At 37.2% G+C, this 23,106-nt stretch overlaps 1 protein-coding gene and 1 pseudogene across 2 annotated transcripts in view; both read right to left on the reverse strand.

Annotated features, from left to right (window-relative positions):
• The window catches only part of RABGAP1L (RAB GTPase activating protein 1 like), a 677,279-nt gene that overhangs the window by 623,241 nt on the left and 30,932 nt on the right, over window positions 1-23,106 (reverse strand). The gene's annotated exons all lie outside the window — the stretch shown is intronic.
• LOC139037569 (U6 spliceosomal RNA) lies at window positions 4,429-4,528 on the reverse strand (annotated as a pseudogene).

Genomic DNA, 23,106 nt, shown 5'->3' on the forward strand with positions numbered 1-23,106 from the left:
TATATTTCTTAAACTATTACCTAAAAAAATCTACTGGTCTCTATAATTTTCATTTATATTCCACTGAATTACAATGCACATCAATAGTCTATCCTTTTAATACTAACATTCATCCTCAAGTATACTCAGTTACGTAAAACTTTGACCCATGAATTATACTGCAGTTTAGAAAAGCCTACTCAGCAATATCTCCTAGGCAATAGTACAAATGAAAAATATCCTGAAAATAAATACAATAAAAAATTCTAATGAAGACTGACTTTAACTCTAGATTTTCCTCTTGGTTTTTCCACCACAACCATATATGCAATCTATTCAAGAATAAAGTTGATGAAGTTATATGCACTATACAGTCACTTTTTGTCTGGAAAAACAAGGATTGTCAGCTAAGCAATTTGGTCAGTATTCCAGAAACTTGGCTTAAGACTAATAGCCAGCTTTATGCCCAGAAGGTACAGGCATATGGTCAAGAGGAAAAAAAATCCATCACATGACAGACTACACTAGGGAGTCCACTTAACTATAGTCCCCTTCCTCCCTGGTCTAGTAAAACCATCTAATACTTCGTCTGTTGCATGCTGCTGCACAGAAGTACAAAACACAGTCAACAACCTTGAGTTCCTTCTGGCCCACTGTGTTCATGGGAAAGGCATCTATCTCACTTCTGTGAACATGATGGTGTATCTGAAAAATAAGAGGTTTGACTAACTGACCTCGCTCTAAAAAATGTACACATCATTTATTTTCTGAATATATCTGTAGATGAAGAAGAAACAATATAGATGAAAAGGTTGAGGCACAGAGAAATTAAGTAACTTCTCTAAAAAGTTACAAAGTCAGAAGTAGAATTTAGAAATCCTCTGTTAAGAAATCTATTTACTAGCAAACTATCTTTCCAAGAGTTGGAAACTATTTCACTACTGTAACCCAAAGTGGGGTCCAGCTGCTCCTCACACAAAAGCCAATGAAGAGGTGAGGCTGGAGGAAAGAAAAGTCTGCTTTATCTTGGATGGCAGCAAATGAGAAGGGGGCGGGGGGCTCTATACAAAGACTGACTCCCCCCTTCACTGACAATCAGTAGGTTAGAGCTTTTATAGGCTGAGGGAGGGGGCTACATCCAGAAACAGCTCAGTCAGTTCTGACACACGTCTTGAAATTGGTCTTCAGTGGTCTGACCAGCATCATCTTGATTGTTTTAAGTACGGATAATCTTCAGTTCCAGTGTTGGTTTGTTTCCATTTCTTGAAGCCAGTTCTCGGAATTGTGGCAGTTTATGTCATGGCTACAGTCTGGTCATCACGTAGTTAACTTCTTCCACCTGGTGGGGGTTTCAGCATCTACAAGACAGCTCAAAGGATATGGCTCAGGCTATTATCTATAGCCCTAAGGAGACTAAAGAGAAGGAACTAAAAGAGAAGAGAACTAAAGGAACTAGAGAAGGAACTAAAGGTCCTTAACTATGCTTAGTGATTATTATAATTTGGTCTCCTTTGTTTGCTTTCCTTTGTTTCTGCATGTTCTCACTTCTTCAATTAAACTTACTCTTTGGCTAAACTCATTCTCTGGCTAAGGACAAAAGGCAAGCAGAGAACATGGGGGGACAAGACACATAGGGTCCTGCTCTGTTTGACTATTGCAAACATTTTCATCTAATTATCTCTTCTGCCTTCACATAATATACCCAGAAAGTATGCCAAATCCCCCAGTTTGGCATAACTAAGCAGAATTTGGTAACAATAGCAGAATTGAGAGAGGAAAGTAGTGAATTAAAATTTACTGTGTACTTCCTATATAACTGGCACTAAGTTAACACAAGATGTGGTCATTACCAATTTATTACTTCTAGCATGGAGAGATTCAAAGCAGCAACCAAAGCTTCATGAACTGGACAACCAGACATGGTTTCTGAAGCTAAGTAGAAGAATAAGGGTTTCCCTGTTGCTCTCTTCAACTATTTGATCCATACAAGCTCAGCAGTCAGGGGAGACTCAGTAATTGTCCAAGAAGACATTGCCCAAGCATCAATACAAATCAGAAAATTAAGTCAAAAGATTTTTTTTTTGTTCCTCTTAGAGCCTATAAGCAAAGACCTGACTTCTGTCTTGGAAGCACAGGTCCTCCGGGGTATACTAGAACATTGAGTATTTCTAAGATGACTGACTTAACACCTTCCTGCTCATGAGAAGAAATTTAAATATACAGTACACAAAAGCTTCTTGGCATATAATGTGAACGTATGTATGTGTGTATGTATTTGTGCCTGCCTAGTTCTACAGAATTACTGATCCACATAAAAGAGCTAAAATTCATGAAAATCCCTCAGATTAACTAGGTTTCAAGAAAAGCCATTTTTCCTTGATTTTGAACATTCTAACAAAGGGATAATATATAATACTACTTCCTAATTTTTTCAGTAAAATGACTCAGCAGGATGCTTATGGGGAAAGTTAAGAAATGTGAAAAAAAGTTTTGAAATACTAAAAAAAGGACATCCAAATTCTGTTGCACAAAAACAAAAATAAAATATCAAGAATAATCTGAAGAAGTTAATATTTTCTAAATATTAAATTTCATAAGAAAACAGTTTCTATGAAATTATATAATGTCATGTATCTACAAAAGCAAAGGGGAAGAGGGTCTTGCTGAGTTGAAACTATAAACTAAAAACAGTTTTCACTGTTCAATGGAAAAAGAAGTCAAAATAAAAATTGTTCTGGTACTAGTTTCTACTTTACAAGTTTTCACTCTCACAAGGCAAACAAAACCCAGTGATACTTTATATCATTAGAAGAGCAAATTATTCAATGGCTTCATAACCATTTCTACTGAATATCCTACATGAAGGATGTTTTTCAAATGTTTTCTGATATTTTAAACAGGAAAAATGCGACAAAATACAAACCATCAGAAACCCAATATTTGACGGCTTCTCACCGTCCTAAACCCACATATCCATCTTGGTATTTGTCATGCCTTTGAATCCTGGGTTACAAGCCACAACAGACTTGCTGCCATGCTGTGGGTAAAGAATGGAGTGTTACAGCCTCATGGTCTTCAATGCCATTCACACCGAATCCAGTTAATTTTTTAAGAACTTTTTGCTGTTGTTGCTAATGCTGAACATGTATTTTGACAGGCATACCGAATATCTAAGAGACATTCCAAACTCAACACATTCAAAAATTATACTTTGGAACTTTCCCCCACCAACCTTACCAAGTCATCCCACACTACCCTCCTATAGACTTTCTCATCTTGACTGATGGCAACTCCATCCTTCTAGTTACTCCAGCCAATATTAGAGCCATATTACTCCTTTCTTTTTCTCTCCTTCACCAATCAACCTCTTTCTCCCTCACTCACTCCGACTTTACAGCTATACTGTCAGCAAATTCCCTTGGTTCTCCCTTTAAATCTCATCCATTTCTCATTACTTCCCCTGCCACTATCCAGATGCACCATCATCTATTACCTAGATTATTCTAAAAGCCTCCTAACTAATTTCCCTGTTTCTTTACTTGCTCCTCTATGGTCTATTTTCAAAAGCAACCAGAATGATACCTTGAATGTAGTTCTCACCTGTCCTCTGAACCCTCCAATCACTCCTCCATTTCACTCATATAAAAGCCAAATAAGTTTCAATGCCATTACATGCCTGTGCTACAAACTTACGCCTCCTCATTACTCTCCTCACCTCATCTTACTTTACCTTTGTGACTTATTCCTTACAATTCTCTGCCTGGTTGCCTCAACTCCACCTAAATGAGCTCCTTACTTTCTCCTGACTGAGCAACTGAGCTGACTTTCTCTCAAACTCCTGACGCACATACTCTGATTGTTTCAAAACAGAACGCTCTTCTCCCAGATGTCTGCTTGACTAACACTTTTAGTCCCCTGTTCATGCGCTGCGCTGCGCTTTGTTCGTCAGTCATGTCTGACTGCGACCCCATGGACTGCAGCCCTCCAGGCTCCTCTGTCCATGGGCATTCTCCAGGCAAGAATACTGGAGAGGGTTGCCATGCCCTTCTCCAGGGGATCCTACCAACCCAGGAGTTGAACCGGGGTCTCCTGCATTGCAGGTGGATTCTTTTTTTTTTTTTTTTTCATAGAAACTCCCTTTAGTAAATGTCTGGTGGTTTGTACCATCCAGAAAATACAATCTTAACAATTCTCTGTGGAAAATTCACCTGTTTATTTTTTTACTTTTTAATTTTTAAATTTTTTTATTTTTAATTGCAGTAGATTTATAATATTATACTAGTTTCATGTGTTCAGCACAGTGATTCAGTATTTTACAGATTATACTCCACCAAATGTTATTATACAATAATGGCTATAATTCTTTACCTGATACAATATAAACTTGTTGCTGTTTTATAAATAGTTTTTAGTCTCTAAAAATATGGAATGCTTCACGAATTTGCGTGAGGCCATGTTAATGGCCTTTCTAATGGACCCTTGTGCAGAGGCCGTGCTAATCTTCTCTGTATCGTTCCAATTTTAGTATATGTGCTGCTGAAGTGAGCACTGCAGCTGGATTCTTTACCAGCTGAGCTACCATGGAAGCCCTATTCATAACTTTAATAACAGTCCCCCACCTATTTCCCCATCACTAACTTCCAATACCCCTTTATCCTACTCTACTTACTCTTTTCCCAGAATACTTATTTTCTAACATACAATCAATTTCACTTTAGTATTATATTTACTGTTACACTAGAATGTATTAATAGCATCTTCAAAGGTAAGGATCTTTCTTTTATTCACTGATGTAACCCAAGCACCTAGAAGAATGTCTGGCTTGTAGCAGACAGGTAAATATTTGCTGAATAAATGAATGTCCAAGATGAATAAACACAAAGTTCCTAAAACCCAAAGAGCCCTGTAATGCCTTCCAGCCTGACTAGGACTTCATCTCTAAAGGGACATTTTAAGAGCACTGCTGATCTCTTTCACTGGGTAACTAACCAGCACATATTCTTGACATTATATAGTACTTCCAAGGGTTTAGGATTTAATGAAATAACCAGAAGACAGAGTAAATTAAAATGTTAGAGACCTCCTCACCGAATTTCCCATTTATGCAACAAAAATGACAACACTTACTAGAGAGTCAGTCATATTAAGAAGCTACTGTTGATATTTTTGAGAGTGTGAATATGATGGAATCATCCTGAGGGAGTCTTTAGCAATACATAGTGAAATATTTACTAATTAAATGATATGATAACTGAGATTTATTTCATATAATCTGGGGTAAGCACAGGGGAGACTAGAGTGTGATCATTTTAACATTGCTAAATTGGTAAAAGGTCATAGGAACACTTGTATCATTTGCCCTGATTCTGCATATGTTTGGAAATTGTCAGAAAAAAGGCAAAGTAAGAATAACATGGAAAGTAAGTTTTAAAAAAACAAAAACACAAAAACAACAGCCTATATCTCCTTTTGCATCTAACACATTAGTGGCACCTAAATAATAAATAAAATAAATAAATGATGAAAGACCAAAGTATATGTCAAAACTAAACAATTGTTTCCATAAACTACCATAATGACAAGCAGACTAAAACAAGAATTAATAGCTAAAGTTAGGCCCGCCTTCAAAAGAAAAATGAGATTCAAAGTGATGGTCACCGTGACTTCGGATGTGTATGGATGATTTGGACAGAACAGGAACACAATGAAAAGTCTTCATATTTTTCCAAGATAAAAGGCAGTGCACCATATTCCAAAAAGGTCATTTATATAAATGCAAACTATAATTATCAAGGACAAGAGAACATGGTTGAAATTTTATGTACCAAATAACACTGCAGCATAATTACTAGAAATACAAGTATCGGTTCAGTGATTCAGACTCCACAATCCCATTGCACTAAGCGCAGGTTCAATCCCTGGTCAGGGAACTAAGATTCTGCATGCCGCAAGGCATGGTCAAAAAAAAAGAAAAAGACATATAAGGACCAATTTGACTAGAAAACAAATATAGCAGGAAACAAAAATACTATCTCAATCCCAGAAAGAGCAAGTAAACAAAAAAATTTTAATCTTAGAACTATTAACATAATATAAAATAGATATAATAAAATTTGCATTCTTCAAAACATACCTTATAACACTGGCAGCAGTTTCAACAATCTCCTCAGCTGATTAAATCTACTCTAGTAAAATATTTGCCTAATATCAAGATGAGAGCTACCCATCGTGCTCATGTACAGATAAATGTTTATCAGCTTTTAATTCACATTCAAGTAACTGGAAATAAAGATCTAATGGATTAAGTACAAAAAGGTATAAAATTTTCCCATCAGGAATAGAAACAGTTATTCATGACAGCTTACTCTGCTAATTTTCCAAAGAGCAAGATGTGCTATATGTGTTTCACATTCTAGGAATACCAGACTGCTAGCTACCACCTACGTGTAAGAACACATATAAAAACATCAAGTACCTAAGACTGTCTAACACACAGTAAACACCAAATATGTACTAAATTAACAAAATTAAAAATCACTAAGCACTTGGACCAACAAACACATCAGAGCTACCATCACAGATTGTTTAAAATGTAAAAATAAGAATACTACCATATCAAAATCTTGCTGGTTTTGTTCCACAATACCTTTACAGTAATATTGCATAGACGGCCACAATCTGCAAGTGTCAACTGAAACATTATTAAAACTAGTAAAAGATTTCCAAAAAAATAACAGTTCTTAGGACACTAAATATACAAAACACTGCTCACTGTTGTTATTTTGATATTTCTCTATTTTCACACATTTCACAATTTTGACACTATTGGCCTACCTTTCTTATGCTAAATGCAGTAATTTATATCCACAAGGCAAAGATTATTTCCTGTTCTTCTCTGGTGACAAGATCTGCCCCAGAGGAAGAAGGTCGGATCTCCTCTGCAGCAGTGCTCATCGAGTAAACCACCCCCCAACACACACTACTACGGACAAGTGTGTGGTCTCATCCAAAGACTCCCTGGCCAGTCAGGTATTAAGAAAGTGAGTGGGCCTCCATCCCAACCCAGGGACCCTGAGTCTCTGGAAAGAATTTCAACTAGCTACAGGATTTTCCTAAGCCTGTTATCTAGATATTTCACACTTTCTTAGCTAAGTATAAATACCCCCACACACACACATAAATCAATCATGTTCCTATTAGACATTTAATTTTTAAATACTTTCAGACATATATTCTCTGTGAAGATAGCAGATAATCAGTATTGCTTGCATTATTAAGCAAGACTGTCAGGCATAAAAAATATTAATTCAATAGCTTTCTTATAGGCCAGCTGTAACTCATTTGTTGTTCAGTCGCTCAGTTGTGTCGCACTCTTTGTGATCCCATGCACTGCAGCACACCAGGCTTCCCTATCTTTCACCATCTGCTGGAGTTTGCTAAAACTCATGTCCATTGAACCGGTGATGCCATCCAACCATCTCATCTGTCGTCCCCTTCTCCTCCTGCCTTCAATCACTCTATGCCAAAAAGGAGGTTGGGAGGAACCCATTCATAAGTGTCAATAAAATAAATGCCCAAGATAAACTTCTTACATATACAGGCCTACAAAAAATACGAGTAAACTCTACTGAACACTCAAAAAAATAAAAAGCCAACAAATAGAAACAATGTTCCAGGAGAGTAGAATTCAGAAAATAGACCATTAGGTAACTAACAACAGAGTGTAAAGACGCCAATTCTCTCCAAGGTGATTTACATCAAAATTTTAAAAAGAAGTTCTTATGAAACTTAACAAAATAATCTACATCAAAATTTTAGAAAGAAGCTCTTGTGAAACTTAACAAAATAAGCTTTGGGATGGTGGGTAACTGCCTGTGCTCTAAAGCCGGAGACTGCCTGGGTTTGAATTCTGGTTCCTCAGCTTAATGTGATCTCGAACAAAGTACTAAACCTTTCTGCATCTCAGTTTTTGTATCTCTCAAGTCATGATGTAACACCAGCATCACTGGGTTGTCATGAGGACTGAACGTGCCAATCAGCTCAGTTCAGTTGCTCAGTAGTGTCTGACTCTTTGCGACCTCATGGACTACAGCATGATAGGCTTCCCTGTCCATCACCAACTCCCGGAGCGTGCTCTAACTCATGTCCATTGAGTCGGTGATACCATCCAACCATCTCATCCTCTGTCGTCCCCTTCTCCTCCTGCCTTCAATCTTTCTCAGCATCAGGGTCATATGACATTAAAAATTGGATTAAAGATTTACTGAGCATGGCCCCAATCAGAACAAGACCCAGTTTCCCCCACAGTCAGCCTCTCCCACCAGGAAGCTTCCATAAGCCTCTTATTCTTATTCATCAGAGGGCAGACCAAATGAAAACCACAATCACAGAAAACTAATCAAACTAATCACATGGACCACAGCCTTGTCTAACTCAATAAAACTATGAGCCATGCTATGTAGGGCCATCCAAGACAGACGGGTCATGGTGGAGGGTTCTGACAAAATGTGGTCCACTGGAGAAGGGAATGGCAAACCACTTCAGTGTTTTTGCCTTGAGAAGCCCATGAACAGCATGAAAAGGCAAAAAGACATATAATAGGCTAGACAAATAAAGTAGATAAAGCTAAATTCTACACCTACTGATCTCTTCCTACCTGTACGGAAAGTTTAAATGCATATGTTCATTGTCTAGGGAAAGTAAATGTGCTAGAAAATTATAAAGCCCTGTACAAATCTCACTGAAATTGTTCAGATGGAAAGAGAGGTATAGCTTCTCTAGGAAGAAAATTGATCATCTCTAGCTGGTCTATGAAAACTAATGCTTATACTAAAACTTAACTACTCATGCAGGAGGAAGGAGTGAATAATTAAGTAATGAAACAAATGTTCCATGGTCAAAAAAAAAAAAAAAATCATTCAGCCTTGTGGCCAAGTCATCAAAATGACATTGTTTTCATCTTCTCTGAAATAGAATAAAAATGAAAGTAATACAGAAAGAAATATTTGAGAACTTCTTGAAGCTGGTAAAAAAAATTTCCCTCAAGAAGATCCAGCTGTTAGAATATAATGATGTACAAGCTGGGTCTCAAAGAGGCAGAGGAACCAGAGGTCAAACTGCCAACATTCACTGGATGACAGAGAAGACAAAGGAGCTTCGAGAAAACATTCACTTCCGCTTCACTGACTACGCTGAAGTCTTTGACTGTGTGCATCACAACAAACTGCGGAAAACTCTTAAAGAAATGGGGATACCAGACCAATTTACCTGTCTCCTGAGAAATCTGTATGCAGGTCAAGAAGTAACAGAACCAGACATGGAACAAGCAACTGTTTCAAAATTGTAAAAGGAGTATGACAAGGCTATATATTGTCAACCTGCTTATTTAATTTATATGTAGAGTACATCACATAAAATGCCAGGCTGGATGAATCACAGGCTGGATTCAAGACTGCCAGGAAAAATATCAACAACTTCAGATATGCAGATGATACCACTCTAACGGCAGAAACTGAAAAGGAATTATAGAACCTCTTAATGAGGGTGAAAAAGTAAAGTGAAAAAGCTGGCTTAAAACTCAACATTTAAAAAACAAAAAGATCATGGCACCCAGTCCCATCACTTCATGGCAAATAGAAGAGGGAAAAGTGGAAGCAGGGACAGATTTTCTTCAAAATCACTGCGGACAGTGACTGCAGCCATGAAATTAAAAGACACTTGCTCCCTGTATAGAAATTATGACAAACCGAGACAGCATATTAAAAACCAAAGACACCACTTTACTGACAAAGGTCCATCTAGTCAAAGCTATGGTTTTTCCAGTAGTCATGTATGGATGTGAGAGTTGGACCAAAAAGAAGACCAAGCACTGAAGAATTGATGCTTTTGAATTTCTGGTGCTGGAGAAGACTTGAGAGTCTCCTGGACAGCAAGGAGATCAAACCAGTCAATTCTAAAGGAAATCAACCTTGAATATTCATTGGAAGGATTGTTGCTGAAGCTGAAGCTCCAATATTTGGCCATCTGATGCAAACAGCCAACTCATTAGAAAAGACTCTGATGCTGGGAAAGACTGAAGGCAATAGGAGAAGGAGAAGCAGAGGGTGAAACGGTTAAATAGCATCATCGCCTCAATGGACATGAATTTGAGCAAGCTATGGGAGATAATGGAGGACAGAAGAGCCTGGCGTACTACACTCCATGGGGTCTCAAGGGGTCGGACATGACTTAGTAACTGAACAACAGTAACTCATGTAAAAAAACCAGATGATCAACCACTCTAAACTGAAACAAAACACAACTTCAAAGAACTTAACAGAGACAAACTGAAAGACAAGTTTTTCTTAAGGTGGAAAAGAAAGTCATAAGTAAATTCATCAAACTATGGGAAAAGATGTCTTTCTTTAAAATGTATACTCTACATGGAAACAGATAATGGTGCACAATCTTGTGAATATACTAAAAACCACCTAACTGTACACTTTAAAATGGTAAATTACATCTCAAAAACAAAAATTTAGTGTCAAATTGACATTTACATGCAAAACCTCCCAAGATAAGGAAAACATACATAGATGACTGTTAGTCATCAGAAATTTTGTGTTTTGCAAGAATCTACTATTAAGCCATAGATTTCTATATGCTCCAAGATTTATCTTCTCAAAAAAGGGGGGAAACGGCATAAGTATATATTTAGTCTCCCTAAGAAGCCACAAGATTTGAATATGTGAATGGACATGTAAAATCCTTTGTTAACATTCTCCATAAACAGTCTCAATGCGTGAGAACCTTGTGAGAGTCTGCTACAGTTTCAGTTTAGAGTAGTTGATCACTGTGTTTTTTTTTTTCCACATTAGTCACTGACGCTCAGTAAATTAATAGCTGGATCCTCTCTTGTGGGAAAAATGTTCATACCTTTGCAGACCTAAGCTGGGAGCTGGGCTGTCTGATCCCACTGACAGTGACAGTTCTGTTCATACAACAAAAAATGTGACAATAAAGAAAAGATACCTGCCACTTCTGATTAGGAGTTCTGTGTTTTGGGCAAGACAAGTTCTAGGTTGTCCACTTCAAATAGGTAATTGTCACTTCTCTAAAGCCTCCAAATCCCAGAAACAACGCCACATAAGCAGGATTTCTCTCTTGCAGGACACACAGGGCAAAAGGCGTCTAGGGGAAGTCAGAATGGCCTTTCTTTATCCTGAGCCCAAAGTGGTGTTGCTTTTACCTCTGTTCTACAAAAACAAGTAAGAGAAATTCCCACAAGTAAAATCTAATATACACAATTTGTATTTCATTCCAAAATATTATAAATAAGTAAATACTAAACTGTTATTATAAAATTGTATTGTTATAGAAAAGGCGTAATTGACTTCATTATAGACTAAGTACTCAATTCAGAAAGCCATCAGTGTCAGGAAAAAATCTATCCAGCTGGCTCACAATGCCAACCCAAGAAAATACTACTGACCTGAATTATAGGCATCATGCCTATGATAATTACCATTCACTGAGTATCTGTGTATTTATAATACTTCCAAAAACTCTACAAGGTACCTATTAGTCTCGCTTTATAGATATGAAAACAGGAAAAGAATAGTTATTAAGTAATTTGCCCAAGGACACAGAGCTAGTATACAGTTGAGGCAAAACTCAAAACCAACTTAACCAGATCCCAAAGATTCTTTTTCCACGATGAAATGAGGCCTCTCAAAAAATATATATACAGTAATAACATCTAACATTTACTGAGTGCTTATTTTGTCCTATGCACTTTACACTCCATTTCATGCAACCCCAAAAACATGAGATAGAACATTAATCTATTTTTATAAATGAAGAAACAACAGGATGCTAAATGACACCCTAGGTCACAAAACTAGTACGACAGTTCAAACAGAGAGACCACATCCTTAACCACTAAACACACATACACATATTTGCTGCCAATCATTAAGCTCATTACTTACGAGGCACTGTGTTACGTGCTTTTCTTTTTCTTTCTCATAAGAACCTCCAAGAACAACTAAACAAACTCTAGATTTCTAAAAGTTCAGCAACTATTATTCCTCAACTAAAACAGCCTTTTACTTCACCATTTCAATGAATTTTAAGATGGCATGTTTAACAGAAAAAGTACTTAAATCTAGAAGACAAATTTAGAAAGTCCTCAATACATTAATAATATCTTTACTATGTTGCCACAATCTTATCAATTGTGCAATCTCCCCTCATCCTCAACTATGAACACATTCTAAACCTTCATGATTAACTCTGCTTTTCCTTTAATTAACGTAATAGTTAGAAAGAGTTATTTGTAGCATTTTTGTCATTCTGTCGCTCGGTCCTGTCCAATTCTTTGTGACCCCATGAACTACAGCACGCTACGTTTCCCTGTCCTTCACTATCTCCCAGAGTTTGCTCAAACTCATGTTTATTGAGTCGGTGATGCCATCCACCATCTCATCCTCTGTCATCCCTTTCTCTTCCTTCCTTCAACCTTTCCCAGCATCAGGGTTTTTTCCAATGAGTCATTTGTTCACATCAGATGGCCAGAGTATTGGAATTTCAGCATCAGTCCTTCCAACAAATTCTCAGGACTGATTTCCTTTAGGATTGACTGCTTTGATCTCCTTGCAGTCCAAGGATTTTCAAGAGTCTTCTCCAACACCACAATTCAAAAGCATCAATTCTTCGGCACTCAGCTCTCTTTATGGTCCAACTCTCATATCGTACATGACTAATGGAAAAACCATAGCTTTGATTATACGGACCTTTCTTGGCAAAGTGATATCTCAGCTTTTTAATACATGGCTAGGTTTGTCATAGCTCTTCTTCCAAAGAGCAAGCATCTTTTAATTTCATGGCTGCAGTCACCATCCACAGTGATTTTGGAGCCCAAAAAAACAAAGTCTACCACTGTTTCCACTGTTTCCACATCTATTTGCCATGAAGTGATGGGATCGGATGCCATGATCTTAGTTTTTTTAATGCCGAGTTTTAAACCAGCTTTTTCACCCTCCTCTTTCACTTTCATCAAGAGGCTCTTTAGTTCTTCTTCGCTTTCTGCTTTAAGAATGGTGTCATCTGCGTATCTGAGGTTTTTTTATTTCTCCCAGTAATCTTGATTCCAGCTTGTGCTTCATCCAGCCTGGCATGATGTACTTTGCATATAAATTAAATAACAGGGTGACAATCTACAGCCTTGACATACTCCTTTCCCAATTTGGAACCAGTCTGTTGTTTCATGTCCAATTCTAACTGTTGCCTCTTGGCCTGCATACAGGTTCCTCAGGAGCCAGGTAAGGGGTCTGATATTCCCATCTTTTCAAGAATTTTCCATAGTTTGTTGTGATTCACCCAATCAAAGGCTTCAGCATAGTCAATGAAGCAGAAGTAGATATTTTTCTGGAATTTTCTTGCTTTTTCTATGATCCAACAGATGTTGGCAACTGGATCTCTGGTCCCCCGCCTTTTCTAAATCCAGCTTGAACATCTGGAAGTTCTCAGTTCACATACTGTTGAAGCCTAGCTTGAAGGATTTTGAGTATGACCTTGCTAGCACATGAAATAAGTGCAATTGTGTGGTAGTCTGAACATTCTTTTGCAATACCCTTCTTTGGAATTGGAATGAAAACTGACATTTTCCTGTTCTGCGGCCACTGCTGGGTTTTCCAAATTTGCTGGCATACTGAGTGCAGAACTTTAACAGCATCATCTTTTAGTATTTTAAAATAGTTCGGCTGGATTGATTATTAGCACTTACTATTTGAGTATTTTTCAGTTGCTTTGCCAGGAGTTAATTAATTAGTTAATTGGGATTAAAAAGGAATTAAGTAACTCATCCAGGAACCACACAACCAGTAAGCAATGAAAATGAGATGGAAACTCAATTCTCCTCCAAAGTATCACTCTCAAATTATTTCATGCCTTAAAATTTAGGGAATTTATTACCAGAGATGTATCTAGATGAAGAAAGAGGGGGAAGGGCAGAGCAATCTTATATTCGGGAGTAGGAAAAATCTTGGAAATAAGAAACTAGTCATTCCATATCTGAATGATTTAAGAAACACTTAAATGTTAGAGAAGGAAATGGCAACCCACTCCAGTATTCTTGCTTGGAAAAGTCCATGGACAGCGGAGCCTGTTGGGCTATAGTCTATGGGGTTACATGACTGAGCATGTGTGCATGAGGGTGGAGGGAGATGGGTTGGTAGCAATAAAGTGGTAGAACTTAAAAAAAAAAAAAGAAACACTTAAATGATTAATTGGTTAACAAAAAAGTACAAGAACATGGAAACCAGATAAAAGTTTAAAATTTCTATAAATGGTCATGTCTTTCCAAATTTGAAAAAAAGGAACAAACACAATATGTCACAATTTCTGAAAATGATTCCACCCAAAGTGGAAGAAAAATCATTAAATACTTGCCTAAAGGTAACAAAGAATTATTTTTAATGTGCATGACATAGATTCACTAATTCAAGCATTTATTGGAAGTCCACTATATACTTAGCACTCTAAGCTGGAGGATGAATCAGGGCTCTTTTAGGCCCTGATACCTGCAACAACACAGAAGATCCTTGCAGCTTCTCCACCGCAACATATGCTTTGGGGATTATGAGCTCTTTAAAAATAAAAAAAAAAAATCTCGGCACTTCCGAGTAATTCTCCCTACTCTCCAAAAATACTATTTAGACTCTTGGAGCAAACCATTTATCCAACCCACGTATTGAACTCGACACAAAATCAAAATGAGACTATTTTGAAACATAAGAATTAGATGGATAGCACTAGCTCCGTGTAACAGGTTCACAAGTGGAAGCATTCATCTACAGCAGGGGTCCCCAACCTCTGGGTTCTAATGCCTGATGATCTGAGGTGGAGGTAATAATAATAGAAATAAAGTGCACAATAAATGTAATGCACTCAAATCATCCCGAAACCATCCCACACACACCCAATCCTTGGAAAAATTAACTTCCACAAAACCGGTCCCTGGTGCCCAAAAGGTTGAGGACTGCTGAGAGAGAAATTTAAACAGCTCCACTTAATACTGGCTCTTTCAGCTGCAAGTCACAGAGCACGCAGCTACTCTGTAAACTTAAACAAAACAAAAATCAGTCTTACCCGAATTCAAATAAGGCTTTCACAACTTCAATCATTAGGATAACAATTTTCAACTCTATGTAATTTTTACAAACATAAGATGAAACCAAAGATAGAAAGTTCCAGTCAGTTATACTGAGCTAAATTTCAATACCAAAACCAATTCCACCAGGAAGTTATAAAACACTTTAAAGAGGTGAGTATAGTGATCTAATTGGTTCCCAAGTCTGACTACTGTTACATTTTAAAGTCACCATCAACACTCCATATATAAAAAAGCACTCCATCTAAAAGCATGGAGCAAGTACAAATAAACAAAATGTTCACCCTAATTCTATCAATTAATAAGTTACAAGTGGGTACAGATCCTCCAACATGACAGTCTCACTTACTTATTAAATTGTGAGGATAAACTCTGCTTGCCCCAAGGCATTTTTATTTTACTACATTGTTAGGAGATTTGAGTTCAGTTTAACCAAAGGTGTTTTCTTTTCATCTACTTAATCCAGTCACAGATAATAGAAAAATGAACAAGTATTTCTACCATAAAAAAATATATCACAGGTTATAAACACAAAATAAAAATTGACTAATCCTATAAGGGTATGAATAGGCCGAGACAGTAAATACATAGTCATAAACACAGTAATGCTACTTTATTCAGGCAATTCCCTCTTGATTCCCAAAGTTTACATTTGGGAATCTAACAATTGCAAGCCAATACTCAAAGTGAGAAGTCAAAGGTCCCCCCTCCCCTTAAATTCTCCAGTTTATCTTTTTAACACAAAGCTAAACATTATTTGTTAATACTTTTTCCCTAAAGGTAAAAAAATGAGGCAGGGATTCTTTCCTGCTTCTGAACAAAGGAATTCAGATAAAAACTCATATATCTGATATCAAAATTACCACCTCTAAACCAATTTCTACAAATGGGAAGCTGTTTCCAAGAAAAATCAACAAAGAAACCAGAGTAGTTAACTTGACATCTGAACTTCACTTCCTTTTTTTCCCCCAAATAACAGCGAATAACTTTCTTCCCCCTAGTCAAAGCCCATCTCAGGGCCCCTCAGGGCCTGTCCCTGACTTTATTTTTTATTTATATGTGTTGTTTAAGTAACTTGTACCTGATATGCTAAATATCACTAGCTTTTTTATAAGAGTAGTAAGCATACAAATTCAGTAACACCTGATATGACAAACCAGAAGATGAAGGCTTAAAAAATGGAAGGATAGGTCTTTTACAATTTGTCCTAGTCTTGTCAAAATACATCAAAATACATTAAACTTCTGTAAGCGAAGAACATATTTCAGTGTGTTCTTTCAAGAGAATGAGGAAAATAAACAGCTGAAGAAACACAGAAATAAAACTCACATTTGACATATCCAGTAATAAAACTCAAACACTACATCTGAAGTAAATCCTAATCTATTATGTTTTAGATATAGCTACCTAGTAATCACATATTGCACTTTGGGAGAAAAAAATTCTCAGCTTACTCCTTGGAAGGAAAGTTATGACCAACCTAGATAGCATATTAAAAAGCAGAGACATTATGTTGCCAACAAAGGCCCATCTAGTTAAGGCTATGGTTTTTCCAGTGGTCATGTATGGATGTGAGAGTTGGACTGTGAAGAAAGCTGAGCGCCGAAGAATTGATGCCTTTGAACTGTGGTGTTGGAGAAGACTCTTGAGAGTCCCTTGGACTGCAAGGAGAACCAACCAGTCCATCCTAAAGGAGATCAGTCCTGGGTGTTCATTGGAAGGACTGATGCTGAAGCTGAAGCTCCAATACTTTGGCCACCCCATGCAAAGAGTTGACTCACTGGAAAAGACCCTGATGCTGGGAGGGATTGGAGACAAGAGGAGAAGGGGACAACAGAGGATGAGATGGTTGGATGGCATCCCCGACTCGATGGACATGAGTTTGAGTAAATTCTGGGAATTGGTGATGGACAGGGAGGCCTGGCGTGCTGCGATTCATGGGATCGCAAAGAGTCAAACATGACTGAGCGACTGAACTGAATAGGACTGAACATACCCAAACCTTACTGAAGTACTTTAGGATCTCCCTTAATCTGAGCATCTGAGAAAATGAATATACAACAATAGGTCAGTCAATATTTATTAAACAATAATTATGTGCAAGGCATTCATATAAAGTTTAAGGCAGGTCAATGCTTTTGGGGTGTGTTGCTACACACTAATATAAATAATACCCTTCTTACAAAATATCAACATGTCTGAAATTAAAGCTCCTACACAAGCTTTAATTTAGAGCTCAATGACACAAGACAGCTGAGATAAGCAAGTGTTGATGAATGTGTGGTTGACCCTTCCCTCAAAATGTGGAAAATATTACTGAGATTTCATTCTGACAAGAAAATGAAAACTTATACCTAGTTGTCTGTGTAATATTCAGTAAACTCTGCAGTATAAGAGTACATCAGCATAAAAATAATTGTAACCTTTGCTTTGATGAAATGAGTAAGCCAAAGAAGCAATATCAATTTGAAGGCATGCATGTCTATTAACAGTACAATTTAGAATGTAACAAGTATCACATACTGTGTGTTTAAGGTGGTAGTTGTAATTTTTAAAGATTTAAACGTTCAGGGTCTAGTCTGTTGAAAATAAATAACAGTTACCATAGTATTACTATTATTTACTAAATGCTTACTATGAACCAAACAGTATTGGGCATTTTAGTTATCTTTTTGTTGTTTATGTTCACAACAGTCACTGAACTAACTGCATTCCCACCTTATAAATGAAGAAATAGATTCAAATGATTAAGCAATTTGTTCTAGTTAATACAGCTAATTAAACACAGAGCCCAGATTCAGAGCAACCAAATCAATCTCACTTTATAGCAGTCTATCTCCTGCAAGGATGGCCCATAGGTTAGGTGTCTGGTGTTGGCCTGGGAAGTGACCAAATTAAAAACATGCCTGCCTAGTTCCCCGACCAAACTTTCCATCTGAATGAACTGTGGCTGTGGCAGGTGTCATGATTCATTGCACTGGGGAGCAGGGGAATTATTCTTCTGTTCTCTTACTTCTGTGTGGGGGCTTTCACTTCTTGCAATGAAGAATGCAATACTAGAATCCTTACTACATTTCACAATTCATCTTTACTAGTACTAAAGCTCAACAATTTTTCCCCACATTTGGGATTCCCTGCTGGTTCAGATGGTAAAGAGTCCGTCTGCAATGCAGGAGATGCGGGTTGGATCCTGGGTTGGGAAGAACCCCTGGAGAAGGAAATGGCAACCCACTCCAGTATCCTGGGAAACCCCATGGACAGAGGAACCTGGCAGGCTACAGTCCATGAGGTCGCATAGAATCGGACACAACTGAGCAACTAACCCTTTCACTTCACTTGGCTCCTCATTTCTGTCCTCAATGAATTAAGAGCCTAGGAATGTGGAGAAGTGACTTCAACAGACCTTCCTGAAACTCCAACTGACATGTGCAGCATAGTAAGAAATACAGGAGATTAGAGATCAAGCAGCTGTCATTAATGAAACACACTAACATCAAGAGAAACACAGGGAGGGATATTATCATCCACAAAATAAACCAGTAACATAATTCTTTTTGATATTGAATGACAAAGTTTCATAGATAATATATTTCTGAATATGTACTTAATTTATGAAAACTTTAGACCATTTGATCTAATACCCTGACCACTTTGGGGAAAAACTAAGCCAATACTACCTGCTTTGCTGTTGCTATGAAACTGAACTTCTATCTTCTAATTCCAAACTTTATAGTCTGGCCCATCTTTCCCTTATTAATAAACTTGCCTTCCTAGACTTTTGCTAACTCTCATGAGCCAAACCTGACCCTTTCCTTGTGTACAATGAATGTTCTTGACTCAGCTTTTCTTTGTTATTCTAGGAACACCCTTGGTTATACCCCCAAACATCTTGTAGCAATGTTCTCTATTCACTGGCTGATAAAGACCTGCAGGACAGTAAGTAAAATGATCACAGCATACCAAGCAATTATAAGAACAGAGTAAAGGAAAGGAGAAAGAAAGCAACAGGAATGTGGGAGGGAAACGCGGAAGAAGAATGCAATGTTCCATGATCTGACTGACCAATCGGTTTTTCTCAGTCAGTATACATATACCCTCAGGCACAAACTGAGGCGTGCTGGGGATACACTAAGACAATGAAGGTGTCTCAAACATGGCATCAGTCCTATTCATTCACGCCAGTCTTCCAAAATTAATAGACCCACGGGATTCTATTTTCTCTTATGAGAGTGAAATATTACTACATTTACATAATCAGTATGCAATAGAAGACAACATTCACATGATTTCTTAATATAAAACAGAGAATTTAAGAAATTTCCAAGTGGCTCTGAGGTATATTCAAAGGGTAGTCTTACTCTCCTCCATCTGTGAGGTTCTTTTCAGGTAGTTTAAAAGAAGCCCTATTTTATAAATCACAGCAGGATCCTCTATGACCCACATCCCAGAATTTTAGAAATAAAAGCAAAAATAAACAAATGGGACCTAATGAAACTTAAAAGCTTTTGCACAACAAAGGAAACTATAAGCAAGGTGAAAAGACAGCCCTCAGATTGGGAGAAAATAATAGCAAACGAAGCAACAGACAAAGGATTAATCTCAAAAATATACAAGCAACTCCTCCAGCTCAACTCCAGAAAAATAAATGACCCAATCAAAAAATGGGCCAAAGAACTCAACAGACATTTCTCCAAGGAAGACATACAGATGGCTAACAAACACATGAAAAGATGCTCAACATCACTCATTATCAGAGAAATGCAAATCAAAACCACAATGAGGTACCATTATACGCCAGTCAGGATGGCTGCTATCCAAAAGTCTACAAGCAATAAATGCTGGAGAGGGTGTGGAGAAAAGGGAACCCTCTTACACTGTTGGTGGGAATGCAAATTAGTACAGCCACTATGGAAAACAGTGTGGAGATTTCTTAAAAAGCTGGAAATAGAACTGCCATATGACCCAGCAATCCCATTTCTGGGCATACACACCAAGGAAACCAGATCTGAAAGAGACACGTGCACCCCAATGTTCATCGCAGCACTGTTTATAATAGCCAGGACATGGAAGCAACCTAGATGCCCATCAGCAGACGAATGGATGAGGAAGCTGTGGTACATATACACCATGGAATATTACTCAGCCATTAAAAAGAATTCATTTGAATCAGTTCTAATGAGCTGGATGAAACTGGAGCCCATTATACAGAGCAAAGTAAGCTAGAAAGATAAAGACCATTACAGTATACTAACACATATATATGGAATTTAGAAAGATGGTAACGATAACCCTATATGCAAAACAGAAAAAGAGACTCAGATGTATAGAACAGACTTGTGGACTCTGTGGGAGAGGGCAAGGGTGGGATGTTTCAAGAGAACAGCATCGAAACATGTATATTATCTAGGGTGAAACAGATCACCAGCCCAGGTTGGATGCATGAGACAAGTGCTCGGGCCTGGTGCACTGGGAAGACCCAGAGGGATCGGGTGGAGAGGGAGGTGGGAGGGGGAACCAGGATGGGGAATACATGTAAATCCATGGCTAATTCATTTCAATGTATGACAAAAACCACTGTAATGATGTAAAGTAATTAGCCTCCAACTAATAAAAAAAAAAAAATCAGATTTAATAGAGAAGACTTGTGGTTGCCAAGGTTGGGGGTGGGGGGGTGGGTAGGGGAGGGAAGGAATGAGAGTTTGGGATTATCAGAGGCAAACTATTATCCGTCTGTTGTTTATCAGACGGATAAACAACAAGGTCCTACTGTATAGCACAGGGAACTATATTCAATATCCTGTTTCAACCATAATAGAAAAGAATATGAAAAAGAATATACATATGTATAACTCTGTCACTTTGCTGTACAGAAGAAATTAATATAACATTGTAAATCAATTATACTTCAATAAAATCCAAAAACAAACCAAAAAATAAATAAATAAATAAAAGAAGCCCTATTTTATACAAATTTGGGAGGGTAAAATCTCAACAGTTTGATCTTCCTGACTAACAATCTTTCCAGAAAGAGTAGATCACTCCCTCTACAGTGTTTACACAACATTTTACATTACTTTATATTCTTACTTAAGCATTTATCAATCACATAATAACTTATGTGTCTACCTCATCAATTACAACTAACTCCTCCTGGACAGCAATCATACGTCTATTCATCTTTTATTTAAAGCTCCTAGGAAAATGTCAAAAGCATAGCACGCCACCTGACAATATCACATTTGCTGGGGTAAACTTACATATTTCAAAGACCAAATGATTTCTCTCTAGCAAGATCATGTCAACACAGAATCTTTTAATATGTTAATCACATTAGACAACCCATACAAATACCTAACCCAAATCTACTTTACCACTATAATGGGATTTGAAATATTAATCCACTTACCCATAGTCAAGAAACTACATTCCATAGACTTAACAGAAAAACAAAAGCTGAACACTTACTGCACACACTTCTCTTATATAAAGCATACCCTTTCAAATGAGAAAATTTCTGGTCCTGCAAAAACAAAACTATGATTAAAAACCTTTATAAATGATGACTGCCATTCTGTTCATCCCAGCACACCTTATAAAGGACAAAAGATCTTAAGATACAACAAATCAGAATTGCAGTGTTTGTTTAGCTTTAATTGCCCATGCTCCACTTACTTCTAGTGCTATCCTTTAAACCTATTTGGTTCTCCAGAGGACAAGTATAACTACATTATGCAGAGTCTCAAAGAAAACTTTAATTACTTCAGTGGGAAAAAAGGCTACAATGCCTATGATCTTCCTAGGTTTTCAAAGATGATCAGAATTCTCAAGACAGTGTCAATGAAAAATGAATGAATAACTAATTTCAAAAGGATAAGCAACATTTTCTCCCAAGTTTTAAAAAGGGTTCTATTTAATTTAGTAGAAAATTGGCATATTCTAATATTATCATCTGAAAATTTTAATGTCATACATTTTATTAAACATGATGCATACCTGAATGTACACATTTCCATTTAAAAATATACTACAGGCTACCAATAAGGTGACTAAGTAGCATTTTATTAATGCCCCTACAGTACTGACAAAAACACAATTAATAAATATTTGATTAATTAAGTCAACAAATATTTAAGCTTCTTCTTATATCCATACACTGTTCTAAGCACAGGCTTTGACAAGTCTAACACATAAAACCCTTGCCTTTATGTAGCCTTTAGTTTTGTGAAAAGGCAGAAATACAACAAATAAACCCACAGATCTATACTCATCAAATGCTGCAAATAGAATGAAGGAAAATAGTCAGGTGATATTAGTGGTGGCGGGGGTTGGGGGGTAATCCCGCTTTAGACTGGAACACTAAGGATGCCTCTCTAAAAACAGGACACTTGAGATTAAGATTCCACATTCAAAGATTTGAGGAAAAGATCATTTCAAGTTATGGGAACAGCATGTGGGAAAGTTCTAAGGCAAGTTTCAGAAACTGAAGAGTCAGCAAAACTTGATCACAGAAAACCAGAGGAAGAGTAGATTTCTTAGAATCTGGTAAGGGACAAGATTGTATACAACTCTGTACCACATTTAAGGATTTAAGGTTTTACTCTAGGCACACTAAAAAAATCTAAAATGAAGCATTATAGGTGAGGTGTATGCAAGAAAGACCAATATACAGAATGCCAGAAGGCCCTGGCCCTACATCAAAAGCTTGGTAAATAAAGGCACACACAGATTTAAACTTAACATGTTAAAAGGTGTATTTGTGTTATGTTTGCATGATTCCCTATTTTGAACAACTTTTTCAAATAATCCATCATCTACCAGACATGATCACACTCCTCCCTTTCCCTTTACACATTCACATTAGCAGAGATACAGCTGAGCAACAAAGTGGTTAGCTACAAAGGAAAATAGAAGTACATGGATATGCAAAAAGATCACAAATAACAAAAGTTGGTGAGAATGTGGAGAAAAGAGAACCC

Source organism: Odocoileus virginianus, chromosome 11 (genome assembly GCF_023699985.2).
Source record: "Odocoileus virginianus isolate 20LAN1187 ecotype Illinois chromosome 11, Ovbor_1.2, whole genome shotgun sequence".
NCBI lineage: Eukaryota > Metazoa > Chordata > Mammalia > Artiodactyla > Cervidae > Odocoileus > Odocoileus virginianus.